This window comes from Sus scrofa, chromosome 6 (genome assembly GCF_054392235.1).
Source record: "Sus scrofa isolate SSC_HxYL_T2T_F1_AM1 chromosome 6, Sscrofa_HxYL_maternal_Yorkshire_Landrace_v2.0, whole genome shotgun sequence".
Lineage (NCBI taxonomy): Eukaryota > Metazoa > Chordata > Mammalia > Artiodactyla > Suidae > Sus > Sus scrofa.
In genome coordinates this window covers 111,806,874-111,817,853 of record NC_139388.1, presented here as the reverse complement: position 1 = coordinate 111,817,853, position 10,980 = coordinate 111,806,874, and positions in this window count along the sequence as shown.

The following is a 10,980-nucleotide window of genomic DNA, read 5'->3' as shown; positions in this document are numbered from 1 at the left end:
TCAAGCCACACTTCAGAACATTTCTGTTTAAATGCCTCATGTGGGCTTCACATGGTGGCTAATGGGCACTTTAGCTGACCAGGCTCTCCTTTCCTCCCCTCTCCAGCTGCTCCCTGAAAATACCTGAGGCTGCCATTTCTGGGCCTCGCGGATGGACTCTTTCACCAAGGCAAAGTCCAGTGAGATCCTTGGTTTTTTTAACAATACAAGAACGGCACGCACCAGAGAGAAAGATTGCAAGAAGAGACAATGGGAGCAAATCACGGAATATGCAAAGACAAAAAAGGGATGAGATTACACCAGAAATCACTATCATTTCCCTAGCAGGGAAACAGCCCACTAGAAACACACAGAACTCCAAGTTCACACTCTGACTTAAACACTGACCGCCCGAGACCCCACCCACATCTGCCTCACTGTCCACTGCTGTAAATGAGGGCAGACCTTCATAAGCTGTTATAAGAAAAGAGAGAACATGTGTATGGAAGTGCTTGTTGAGCCATAGAACAATATGCAAATAGGGTTATGGGTTTCTCTCCTACACAACTTATATAAAAACAAGAGCACATTCCTAACTGTCAACACATAGCAAATACAAAAACAGCTTCTGCTTAAAAAAAAAAAAAACCATTTGCAGACACATCCTACTCATCGAAGTTGTTTTAAAACCTGAAGTGAAAGACCCTTACCAGGCAAGGTTTTGATTTCTCTCCTACTCAGGTAATTTCCGTTTAACCCATGAGAGACCTTAGCTAAAGTTCTCAGGGGAGGTTAGGTATGTATCATGAATAACTTAGGATAAAGTCAAAGAGGATAAACGTGTACCCTTTGCTCATGTCAACTGCAAATGGATGGTCTCCCATTGGCTTGCCCCCACTAGGGATTTTACACTTGAAAAATTCTCTCTAAAGTTTACCCTCCATTCAGAAATTTTAGGTATTAAGATGTAGACATCGTCAAGGAGTTCCAGTCCCAATGTCATTGAAGGACTCTCCCCAAAGTATCTGCACGCCATTCCCTTGTCTGTGGCCCTGAATTCAACTTGGCAAGATTCAAAATGCCTCATGAAGTGAAGTTCAAATGGATAGGACCCCATCCAGGCACCTCCTCTAATGCCAACACTGCCCAGTTAGCAGAAGCCCCAGACACTTCTCTGAAAGTGAATGGATGACAGCTCAGAACCACGCCTTTCTTAGTGGTCCTCCCAAGAGGCCCCATTCAGTTCTAGCAAGGGTTCCACCTTCTTGAATATCTACTCACATCTTCCCATTCTTCACACCTTACAACAACATGCCACGTTCGCCAAGTGCCAGCAGGGCTCTCTGTTCTCCATGGCGCATGTAGAGGCATGGTGCTTGCCTTAAGGGCTTGTGATGTAAGTAGGACAGAAATAATATTGAGATAAGACATCAGATCCTGAGGCTGATAAGCTTCAAAATATATGTTGTTCCCCCACCCTCTCCATCCCTCTGAGAGCAGATCTTCGGGAAGGAGCCAGGAGCGAAAGATGGACCAGTCAGACAAGACCCTTCCTGAGATGGGAGATGGATGTTCTCCATGAGTCCAAGGGGCGGACCTGAGGAAGGAAAGACAGTGAGAGAGGGCGTGGCAAAGAATGAAGGCAGAAGTGGAAGAAGGAACAGAGGATGGTTATTTTAAAGGGACTGAAAGGAGTTCCCATTGTGGCCCAATGGGTTAAGAATCTGGTATCCATGAGGATGCAGGTTTAATCCTTGGCTCCACTCAGTGGGTTAAGGATCCAGTGTTGCTGTGGCTGTGGAATAGGCCAGTGGCGACAGCTCCAATTCAACCCCTAGCCTAGGAACTTCCACATGCTGCAGGTGGGGTCCTAAAAAGACAAAAAAAAATATGAATAAATAAACAAATAAAGAGACAGAGAAACACTTCAAAGAGCAGCCTTGGGAGATGGCTTGAAAGCACTAAGCATCTCCCTCCATTGGAGACAGAGGCAGGAGAACGGCTTCAAAGAAGACAAAATATCTACAAACCAAAATGTTCCTGGCCTCTTCCATAACCAAAAACCTAGAAACAATCAAATTGTTCACCAAAGGAATTGGTTAGTACATGGAAAGTGTCCACCTGATGAATATGGGGGAGACACTGAAAAGTATCATTTTGAAAACAGTGTACATGTATGAGAAAAAAATACACTCCTAAATGCTTATTTCACATGGAGCTTCCCACAATGCTAGATAAATGTGTGCAGACAAAGACGAAATCCTGGAGTTCCCAATGTGGCATGGGGGGTTAAGGATCCTATGGCTGTGGCATAGATCCCAGCTGAGGCTCAGATTCAGTCCCTGGCCAGGGAACTTCCACATGCCTCCATATGCCGTGGGAGCACCCCCCCCCCCGCCCCCGCCAAAAAGAGACAAAATCCTGCAGTCACATTAGACTGGTAGTGTTAGGAATTTTTTAAATTTTTTTCAAACTTTTTTAGCATTCTTTTTACATCACCTTTTCAGTTTTAAAGGTCTTGAATGATCAGGCGGTTTTATTAATAGAAACATCCTTCCTGTGTTAATCCAAGTATCCCAGTGGGAAAGAGAATGGGACGAGGACTTGGTCTCCACTTTAAATACCCATCTATAACCTAAACTGCTTTAATATGGCAGAGGGGTGCTAATTAGTAATTTCTCACATTTCCTAATGAATTACCCCCTCCAGGAAAGCTGCTCAGGGGTGGGGAACACAGGTCACTGGGGGGCCCAGTTGAGTTACTGACTTGGAATGGAAACTGTGAGCCTGCAGATGCTAAACTGCCACCTAGACCATTTGCTTCAAATTCTGATAGCCTGGCTTCCCTGAGGGCCTTGGGGTTTCACCCTTGCCGTTCAGATGAGACCTGAGCTTGGCATCCCTAAGCCACACCTGAACATTGCTCTCAGCCTTGTTTTCCCTGGTATTTTGTTTCTTAAAACTTAGCTCCATGGATAAACTCAAGAAAGGCTTATTGAAGTGCTTGACAACAAGGGCACAGCCTAATGGCAGGGGAAAATCCTTTTAAGAAGTTGTTTTTTGGAGTTCCCGTCCTGGCTCAGCGGGTTGGATACCTGCCCCTGCTCAGTGGGTTAACGATCCGGCGTTGCCGTGAGCTGTAGTGTAGGTTGCAGACGCGGCTCGGATCCCACGTTGCTGTGGCTCTGGCGTAGGCCGGTGGCTACAGCGGCTACAGCTCCGATTAGACCCCTAGCCTGGGAATCTCCATATGCCACAGGAGTGGCCCAAAGAAATAGCAAAAAGACAAAAAAAAAAAGTTGTTTTTTGTTATATTGTTTTCCACCCTGATTCTAAATCTTTTGTGAAAGTGCTATCTTTGGAAAGATCTCGAAAATGCAAACACGCACAGGGTTAATTTTCTCCCTCAATGGCAAACAAGTAAAGCATCACCTATTTTGCTTACCTACTTAGTATTTAAGCAGTAGAAGTGGAACCCCAGGACTTAGAAGACCGGAAACCCTGGGATATCTGAGGAAGAGTCCTGGGAATGGGACCTACCAGCATCCTTCACTATCTGCAGGATAAGCACCGGCCACCCTGACACTATCACCTGACCCATTCACCCATTCACCTGACACTATCTTAAGAATCAGATGAGATACAGGAATAGAAAGTTTTAAAAAGCTGAGTTCCTGTTGTAGCTCAGCGGGTTAAGAACCTGACTAGTATCCATAAAAGATTTGGGTTGGATCCCTGGCCTGGTTGCACGTTGCCACAAGCTGCAGTGTAGGTTACAGATGTGGCTCAGATCTGGAGTTGCTGTGGCTGTGGCGTAGGCAGGCAGCTTCAGCTCCAGTTCGAGTCCTAGCCCAAGAACCTCCATGTGCTGCAGGTGCAGCCATAAAAAGAGAAGAAAAAAATGTAAAAATAAATAAATAAAAACCTCTATACATATGTTAGTAGTATTAATAAATAAACCAAAAAAAAAAAAAAAACCCAAGCAAAACTCATAAAAAGGTGTGTTTAGGCACATTACCTGCCCCCAGGAATTGACAGTGAGGGCCCAGAGTGGGAACAGGACTGGAATGTCTATAAACTGAGATCCAGGCTGTCCAGTGTTAGCACAGCCCTCAAAAGAGCCACCATGGTCACTAGCATCTATTAAAGAACAAAACACAGCCCAGAATAGCAAACAGAAGTCGAGGCCAGCACCCTGGCACTTCTGGGCAGGCAGGAGCCCACAGCCAGAGTCTCCAGTCAGCACAGCCCCCTCCCACCGACTCCAAGCCCCAGGCTGCTCATTGTCAGCGGTGTGGGCCCCTGAGGCACCCACACGTCAACGCCCTGGGTTTCCCTTGGATCCCCTCCTGATGGTGTTGCCAGATGAGCTCATGACACTTGGCAAAACCCTCTCTTTCAAAAGCACCTTTTATCCAAATGGATTAAAAAGGAATCTAGCAGGCTTTAACTCATTGGCTGTCCCATCTTTGGCAAAACCCATGGCTCACATGTTCAATTGTTGTTATTGTTTTTAATATGTATTTGTAGAACAGTTTTGGGTTCACAGCAAAGTCTGGAGTTCCCATAAACCCCCCGTCCACATACGCACAGCCTCCCCCACTGTGAGCATCTGCACTTCGCTAACAACCCGTGAATGTCCTCATCACCAAAGCCCAGAGGGGTGACATCAGGGTTCACGCCTGGCCGCACATTCTGTGACGGATTCAGGAAGCAAGACTCTTCTCTCCACAACCAGAATGTCCCTCTGCCATCCTTAGTGTGACGATTCTCTTGCTAGGGAACACCTGATGTTGATTAACAAGTGGGACACTTGTTTTAAAAAGTCATTTAAACCAGTGTTTCTCAAATTTTCGCATATCCCCTGAGAGTCTTATTAAAGCCAGATTTTGCTTGAATGGGTCTGAGGTGAGGCCCAAGACGCTCCTACAAGTCCTTAGGCGACACCCATGAGGCCAGACCACACCTGGAGAAGCAAAACTCTGGCTTCCAGCTGTGTTTGCAGGGGTGGGTGGGAATTTCCAAGTTAAGTGGGCTTGGGTTAAAATCATAGTTCTGCCATTTACTGGATGCCCAGCCAGTGAGTGGATCTATTCAAATGGGATGATCTAACCTACCTTGCAGGATTCAATGAGATAAAAAATGCAAAGTTCAGTTCAGAGTTGGCAGTCAGTGGGTCAAGCTATAACCAGTATAATTGTTCCTTTTGTTGCTATTACTGCTATTGTTAGATCTGATTAACTAGTTTCTCCTTTAGTCATCTTTGTATAAAGGGAGGGGAGAGACTGGAGTTCCCTTCATGTGATGCGGGTGCAGCCCTGGAAAGGAAAAAATAAATAAATAAACAAACAAATAAATAAAAAAAATAAAATAAAATGTTAGCTGTGGACAGAACTTCAAGAGGTCGCAGCCCAACCTCCTCATTTGCATAAGAAAATTAAGGCCCAGGAAGATGAGGTGGCCTGCCCAAAGTGACAGTTCCATTTTTTGAAACCAGGAGAAATGTGGTTTCTCTCTCTTAAGTGAATTAAACAAGAAGACCATCAGACTGAGGTGGCTCTAATGCCTGAGTAGCCCACGTAAGCAAACCAAAATCTAAGTCTGAAGTGCTTCAAGGTTAAGAAACAGAAACTTCAGGACAACCAATCGCAAAGAAGCTTTCCCAAATCAGGCAAAGCTTAAGCTTTAGCCAATCAAATAATTACCTTGTTCTGTTGCTGTCTTCTCTATAAAGGTTTTGCCCCAACACAACATTTAAGATCAACTATACCTCAGTTTAAAAAAAGAAAGAAGTTCCTCTGTGGTTTATTGGGTTAAAGACCCAGCTTTGTCACTGCAGTGGCTCCAGTCACTGCTGTGGCTTGGGTTTGTTCCCTGGCCTGGGAACTTCTAAATGCCGCAGATATGGCCCAAAAGAGAGAGAGAGAGAGAAAAATAGATTCCCAGATAAACATTTTTTAAAAAGTTTTGCCTAGCTCCTGTGGAAGGCTCCTACTTCCAGTTTGTGCTGCCTGATTCAAATCCGTTTTTCCTCAGATAACCTCTTTAAACATATAAAATGCCTCAGTCTATCCTTTAACACATCATTTTCTCTAAGGTGTCTTTATACATAACAAAAGGCAATTTTCATGCACATGGAACAGAGGGTGATACACAAGAACACACTTTGAAATCATGCACGAAATAAAGGTAATTTTCTGAATTACTGGTTCCCATAATGTGGGATTTCACCATCCAGAAAAACAAGAAGGAAGGAAAAAAGGGAATGAGGGAGTCAAGAAAAGAAGAAAGATAAAAAGGAAGGCAGGGAGGCAGGAAGGAAGGAAGGGGGGGGAGGGGAGGGAAGGGAGAAAGAAAAAAGAAATTGAATTGTAATTCAGGGTTTTACAACTTTTCACTTTATTAAGAAAGAACTGGTTTCTATGGAGTTCCCATCGTGGCGCAGTGGTTAACGAATCTGACTAGGAACCTTAAGGTTGCAGGTTCGATCCCTGGCCTCACTCAGTGGGTTGAGGATCCGGAGTTGCCATGAGCTGTGGTGTAGGTTGCAGATGCGGCTCGGATCCCGCGTTGCTGTGGCTGTGGTGTAGGCCGATGACTACAGCTCTGATTTGACCCCTAGCCTGGGAACCTCCATATGCCACGAGAGCGGCCCAAGAAATGGCAAAAAGACAAAAAAAAAAAAAAAAAAAAAAAGAAAGAAAGAACTGGTTTCTGCAGTTACTATTCACTAACATCATCAAAAGGAAAGAATATTTGAATGCCAAAAATATAAAATAGACATAATTCTAGAATAAAGGACACTCTGAAAATTTTAGGTTTATGAAAAAAAATCAATTTTATCTCCTTATTTTTCTCCTTTTATTGCAAACCAGCAATCAGAAGTCATCATTGGTGGTGCAGCTACTATGGAAAACAGTAGGGAGGTTCCTCAGAAAACTAAATACAGAACTATCATATGACCCAGCAATCCCACTCCTAGGCATATATCCAGATAAAAATACGATTCAAAAAGATACAAGCAACTGTACATTCATTCATAGCAGCACTATTCACAATAGCCAAGACATGAAAACAACTGAAACATCCATCAACAGATGAATGGATTAAGAAGATATGGCACTTATAGACAATAGAATACTAATCAGCCAGGAAAAAGAATGAAACAATGCCATTTTGAGCAACACGGTTGCAGAGATTCTCATACTAAGCCAAGCAAGTTAGAAAGAGAAAGACAAATACTATATGATATTATTTCTACGTGGAATCTAAAATATGGCACAAATGAACCTACCTACAGAACAGAAACATACCCACAGTTAAGAAAGAACAGACTTGTGGTTGCCAAGGGGGGAGGCGGAGGGAGTGTGATGAACTGGGGATTTGGGGTTAGTAGATGCAAACTCCAACATTTAGAATGGATAAGCGATGAGGTCCTACTGTACAGCAGATGGAACTATATATACCCAGTCTCTTGTGATAGAAGATGATGGAAGATAATATGAGAAAAAGAATGTATGTATGTATGACTGAGTCACTTTGCTGTATAGCAAAAATTGGCACAACATTGTAAATCACTATAATTTAAATTTTTAAAAAAGACAAAAAAAAGAAAGAAAAAGAAGTAATCACTGGTTCTTAATCTACTTTGAATCACAAGTGCCTTTGAGAAGATGATGAAAGCAATGAATCTTTCCCCAGAAAAATGCGCATAACTACATTCATATAAAATTTTAAAGCCAAGATCACCTGCTCTTAGCCGACAATTTAGCCTTTTCTGTGTCTTAAGATTTCTCCTTCTGTACTTCTTTCCTCTGCTGGCCTTCCTGTTTCCTGATCCTGCTGGAATTTGTGAACAGGACTCAGGCCAGTCCCAGCCTCTGTGGTGCTCAGGACTGAGGCTGGGCCACCCAGATCCCCGCCTCACATGCCCAAAAGGAGAGTCAGCTCAGGTGAGCAGAAGAGAAGACCCCCTCCTGAGGGACTGCGACCATGGCCTCAGCCCCAGGTAGAGACAAGAAGCTGTTGGACAGGCCACAAACTACCACCTCTTGTAGCCCAGTGCCAAGGGGGGGGGGGGGTCCAGAGCATGTGGGCTCTACAGAAATGCCCAGTTGCTCTTTCCCTCTTGCTTTTTTTTTTTTTTTTTGAATGATTTTTATTTTTTCCATTATAGCCAGACAAAACTTTCCTTGAAAGACACATGCACCCATATGTTCTCCCTCTCTCTCTCTCTCTTTTTTTTTTTTTTTTTTTTTTTTTTGCTTTTTAGGGAGGCACCCATGCCATTTGGAGGTTCTCAGGCTAGGGGTCAAATTGGACCTACAGCTGCCAGCCTACACCACAGCCATAGCAACACCAGATTCAAGCCGTGTCTTCAACCTACACCACGGTTCACCACAAAGCCGAATCCTTAACCCACAGAGAAAGTGCAGGGATAGAACCCGAAACCACCTGGTTCCTAGTCAGGTTCGTTTCTGCTGTGCCATGACAGGAACTCCCTTCTTTTTCTCTCTTTAGGCTCTTCCTCTCAACATATAAATATCCACAGCTAGTGCAGGGACAGATCCAGAGTCGGGTCAAGGAGCTCATCTTTTCACTTTGGAAAAGAAGATGGAGAGCCCCAATCCCTAAGCCCTTGGTTACCACCAGCCCTGATGGAAATGTCTTTTACTCCATGTGAGACTGGAGTCGAGACCAGTGGCTGATTAGTAACCAACCAAAGGAGATGTGCCTCTAATGGCACATGTGACAACCAAGTCCCCACCGCAGCTCTCTGGGGAGTGTCTACTACAGTCACACTTAGAACGTAGTGACACCACCTCCAGCCACAATTAAAGGAACGAATAACCCAGAATCTATATTCTTTGAAGAGCAGAACAGTTGGAAGAAACTGAGTAATGGTTACTAACAATAATTTAGGGCTTGAATGAAAACAGGTAGAGAGAGAGAGAGTCCGTCATGGTCTAAAGTTGTATTTTTTTTTGTCTTTTTTTTTTTTTTTTTTAGGGCCGAATGTGTGGCATATGGAAGTTCTCAGGCTAGGGGTCGAATTGGAGCAGCAGCTGATGGCCTACACCACAGCCACAGCATCATGGGATCCTGTGACCTACACCACAGCTCATGGCAACACCGGATCCTTAACTCACTGAGCGAGGCCAAGGATCGAACCCGAATCCTCATGGATACTAGTCAGGTTCTTAACCCACTGAGCCACAACAAGAACTCCTAAAGTTGTATTTTAAGTAATTTTTTTTTTCAATATTTAAGCCTTCGAGGCCTTGGGGAGCTAGTGACAGGGATTACCAGGATTACCTAACTCAGAGATGTTGGGGCCAACCCTAGGAGCACCATCTCCACTTTGATGCCTCCCCAAATCGTTCTGAACGGAAGGTTCTATTTTTAATTACTTTAATTGATAAGGTCCTTGAGAAAGAAAACAGTCTTTCTTGTAATGATTCATCACTGCTTCCTAGAATGGAAGAACAGCCAATTCCTAGAAGACCGACCGTCGTTTTAAAAGTAAAGCAACATGGCTTAACCCTCCTCTTTCACATCTGACAGGCTCAGAAGGTGACCACATCCTGATGTAGGCTTTTTAGCCTTGTTTTTCTTTTCTTTTTTTTTAGAAAAGGCAGACATTGACATATCTAAAAGTGAGCATGTAGCCTCAGACCTACCGGTGGCCCTGCAGAGTTCCAGAACATCAGAAATAACCCAAGGGAGGAGAAAGGAACTTGTTTATTTATTTATTTATTCATTCATTCATTCATTCATTCATTGTGGCTGCCCTGAGTCGTATGGAGTTCCCCAGTCAGGGATCAGATTCGAGCCAAGACTTTGACCTATACTACAGATCTGGCAATGCCAGATCCTTAACCCATTGAGCAAGGCTGGGGATTGAACCTGCAACCTATTGCTGCAGAGACCCTACCAGTCCCATTGCACCATAGCAGGAACTCCTAGGAACGCTTCTCTTTTTTTTTTTTTTTTTGCTTTTTTTAGGGCCATACCCTCAGCATATGGAGGTTCCCAGGCTAGGGGTCAAATTGGAGCTGTAGCTGCCTGCCTACACCACAGCCACAGCAATGCAGGATCCAAGCCACGTCTTTGACCAACAACACAGCTCACGCCAGATTCATAACCCACTGTGCGAGGCCAGAGATTGAACCTGAATCCTCATGGTTACTGGTCGGATTCATTTCTGTTGAGCCACAACAGGAACTCATTTTTATTCTAAGTTGACTCTGCCAAGTGTTATGTTTGGTGGTTCACATAAAGCATTTCACTTCAAGTCACAACAACCCTTTCGTGTTATCCTATTACTCCCATTTTATAGATGAGTACACTGAGGCTCAGGAAAGTTAAATATTATGACCAAGGTCACATAGCTGGTAAGTGGAAAAGCCTAGATTTAAATCCAGATTAGTCTTATTCCAAAGCCTTGGTTCTATCCAATAGACTTTATAGTTTCCCAAAAGTCAAGAAAACGAATGCAGAGGGTGTGTCTACCTATCATTACCCTGGAGCTTCTGCTATGAACATGTCTTTTTAGTGAGACACATATTTTAAAAATATTTTTAAATCAAAAAACCCAGAATTCCCATTGTGACACAGCAGTAAGGAACCCAACTCCGACTAGTAGCCATGAGGACATGGGTTCGATCTCTGGCCTTGCTCAGTGAGTTAAGGATCTGGTGCTGCCATGAACTGTGGTATAGTCGTAGATGCAGGAGGCTCAGATCCCGCATTGCTGCGGCTGTGGTGTAGGCCAGCAGGGGCAGCTCTGACTGGACCCCTAGCCTGGAAACTTCCAAGTACCACAGGTACAGCCCTAAAGAGAAAAAAAAAAAAAGAAGAAGAGCAGAGAAACCAGAAACCGGTGCTGAAAAGTGAGGAAAGAACTTACAGTGCATCAGGTTTAAATGTTTCCCTTTGTAGGCAAGGAAGCTGAGGCCCAGAATCACCCAATGACTCGCCCAGGGTCACACAGCCAGATGG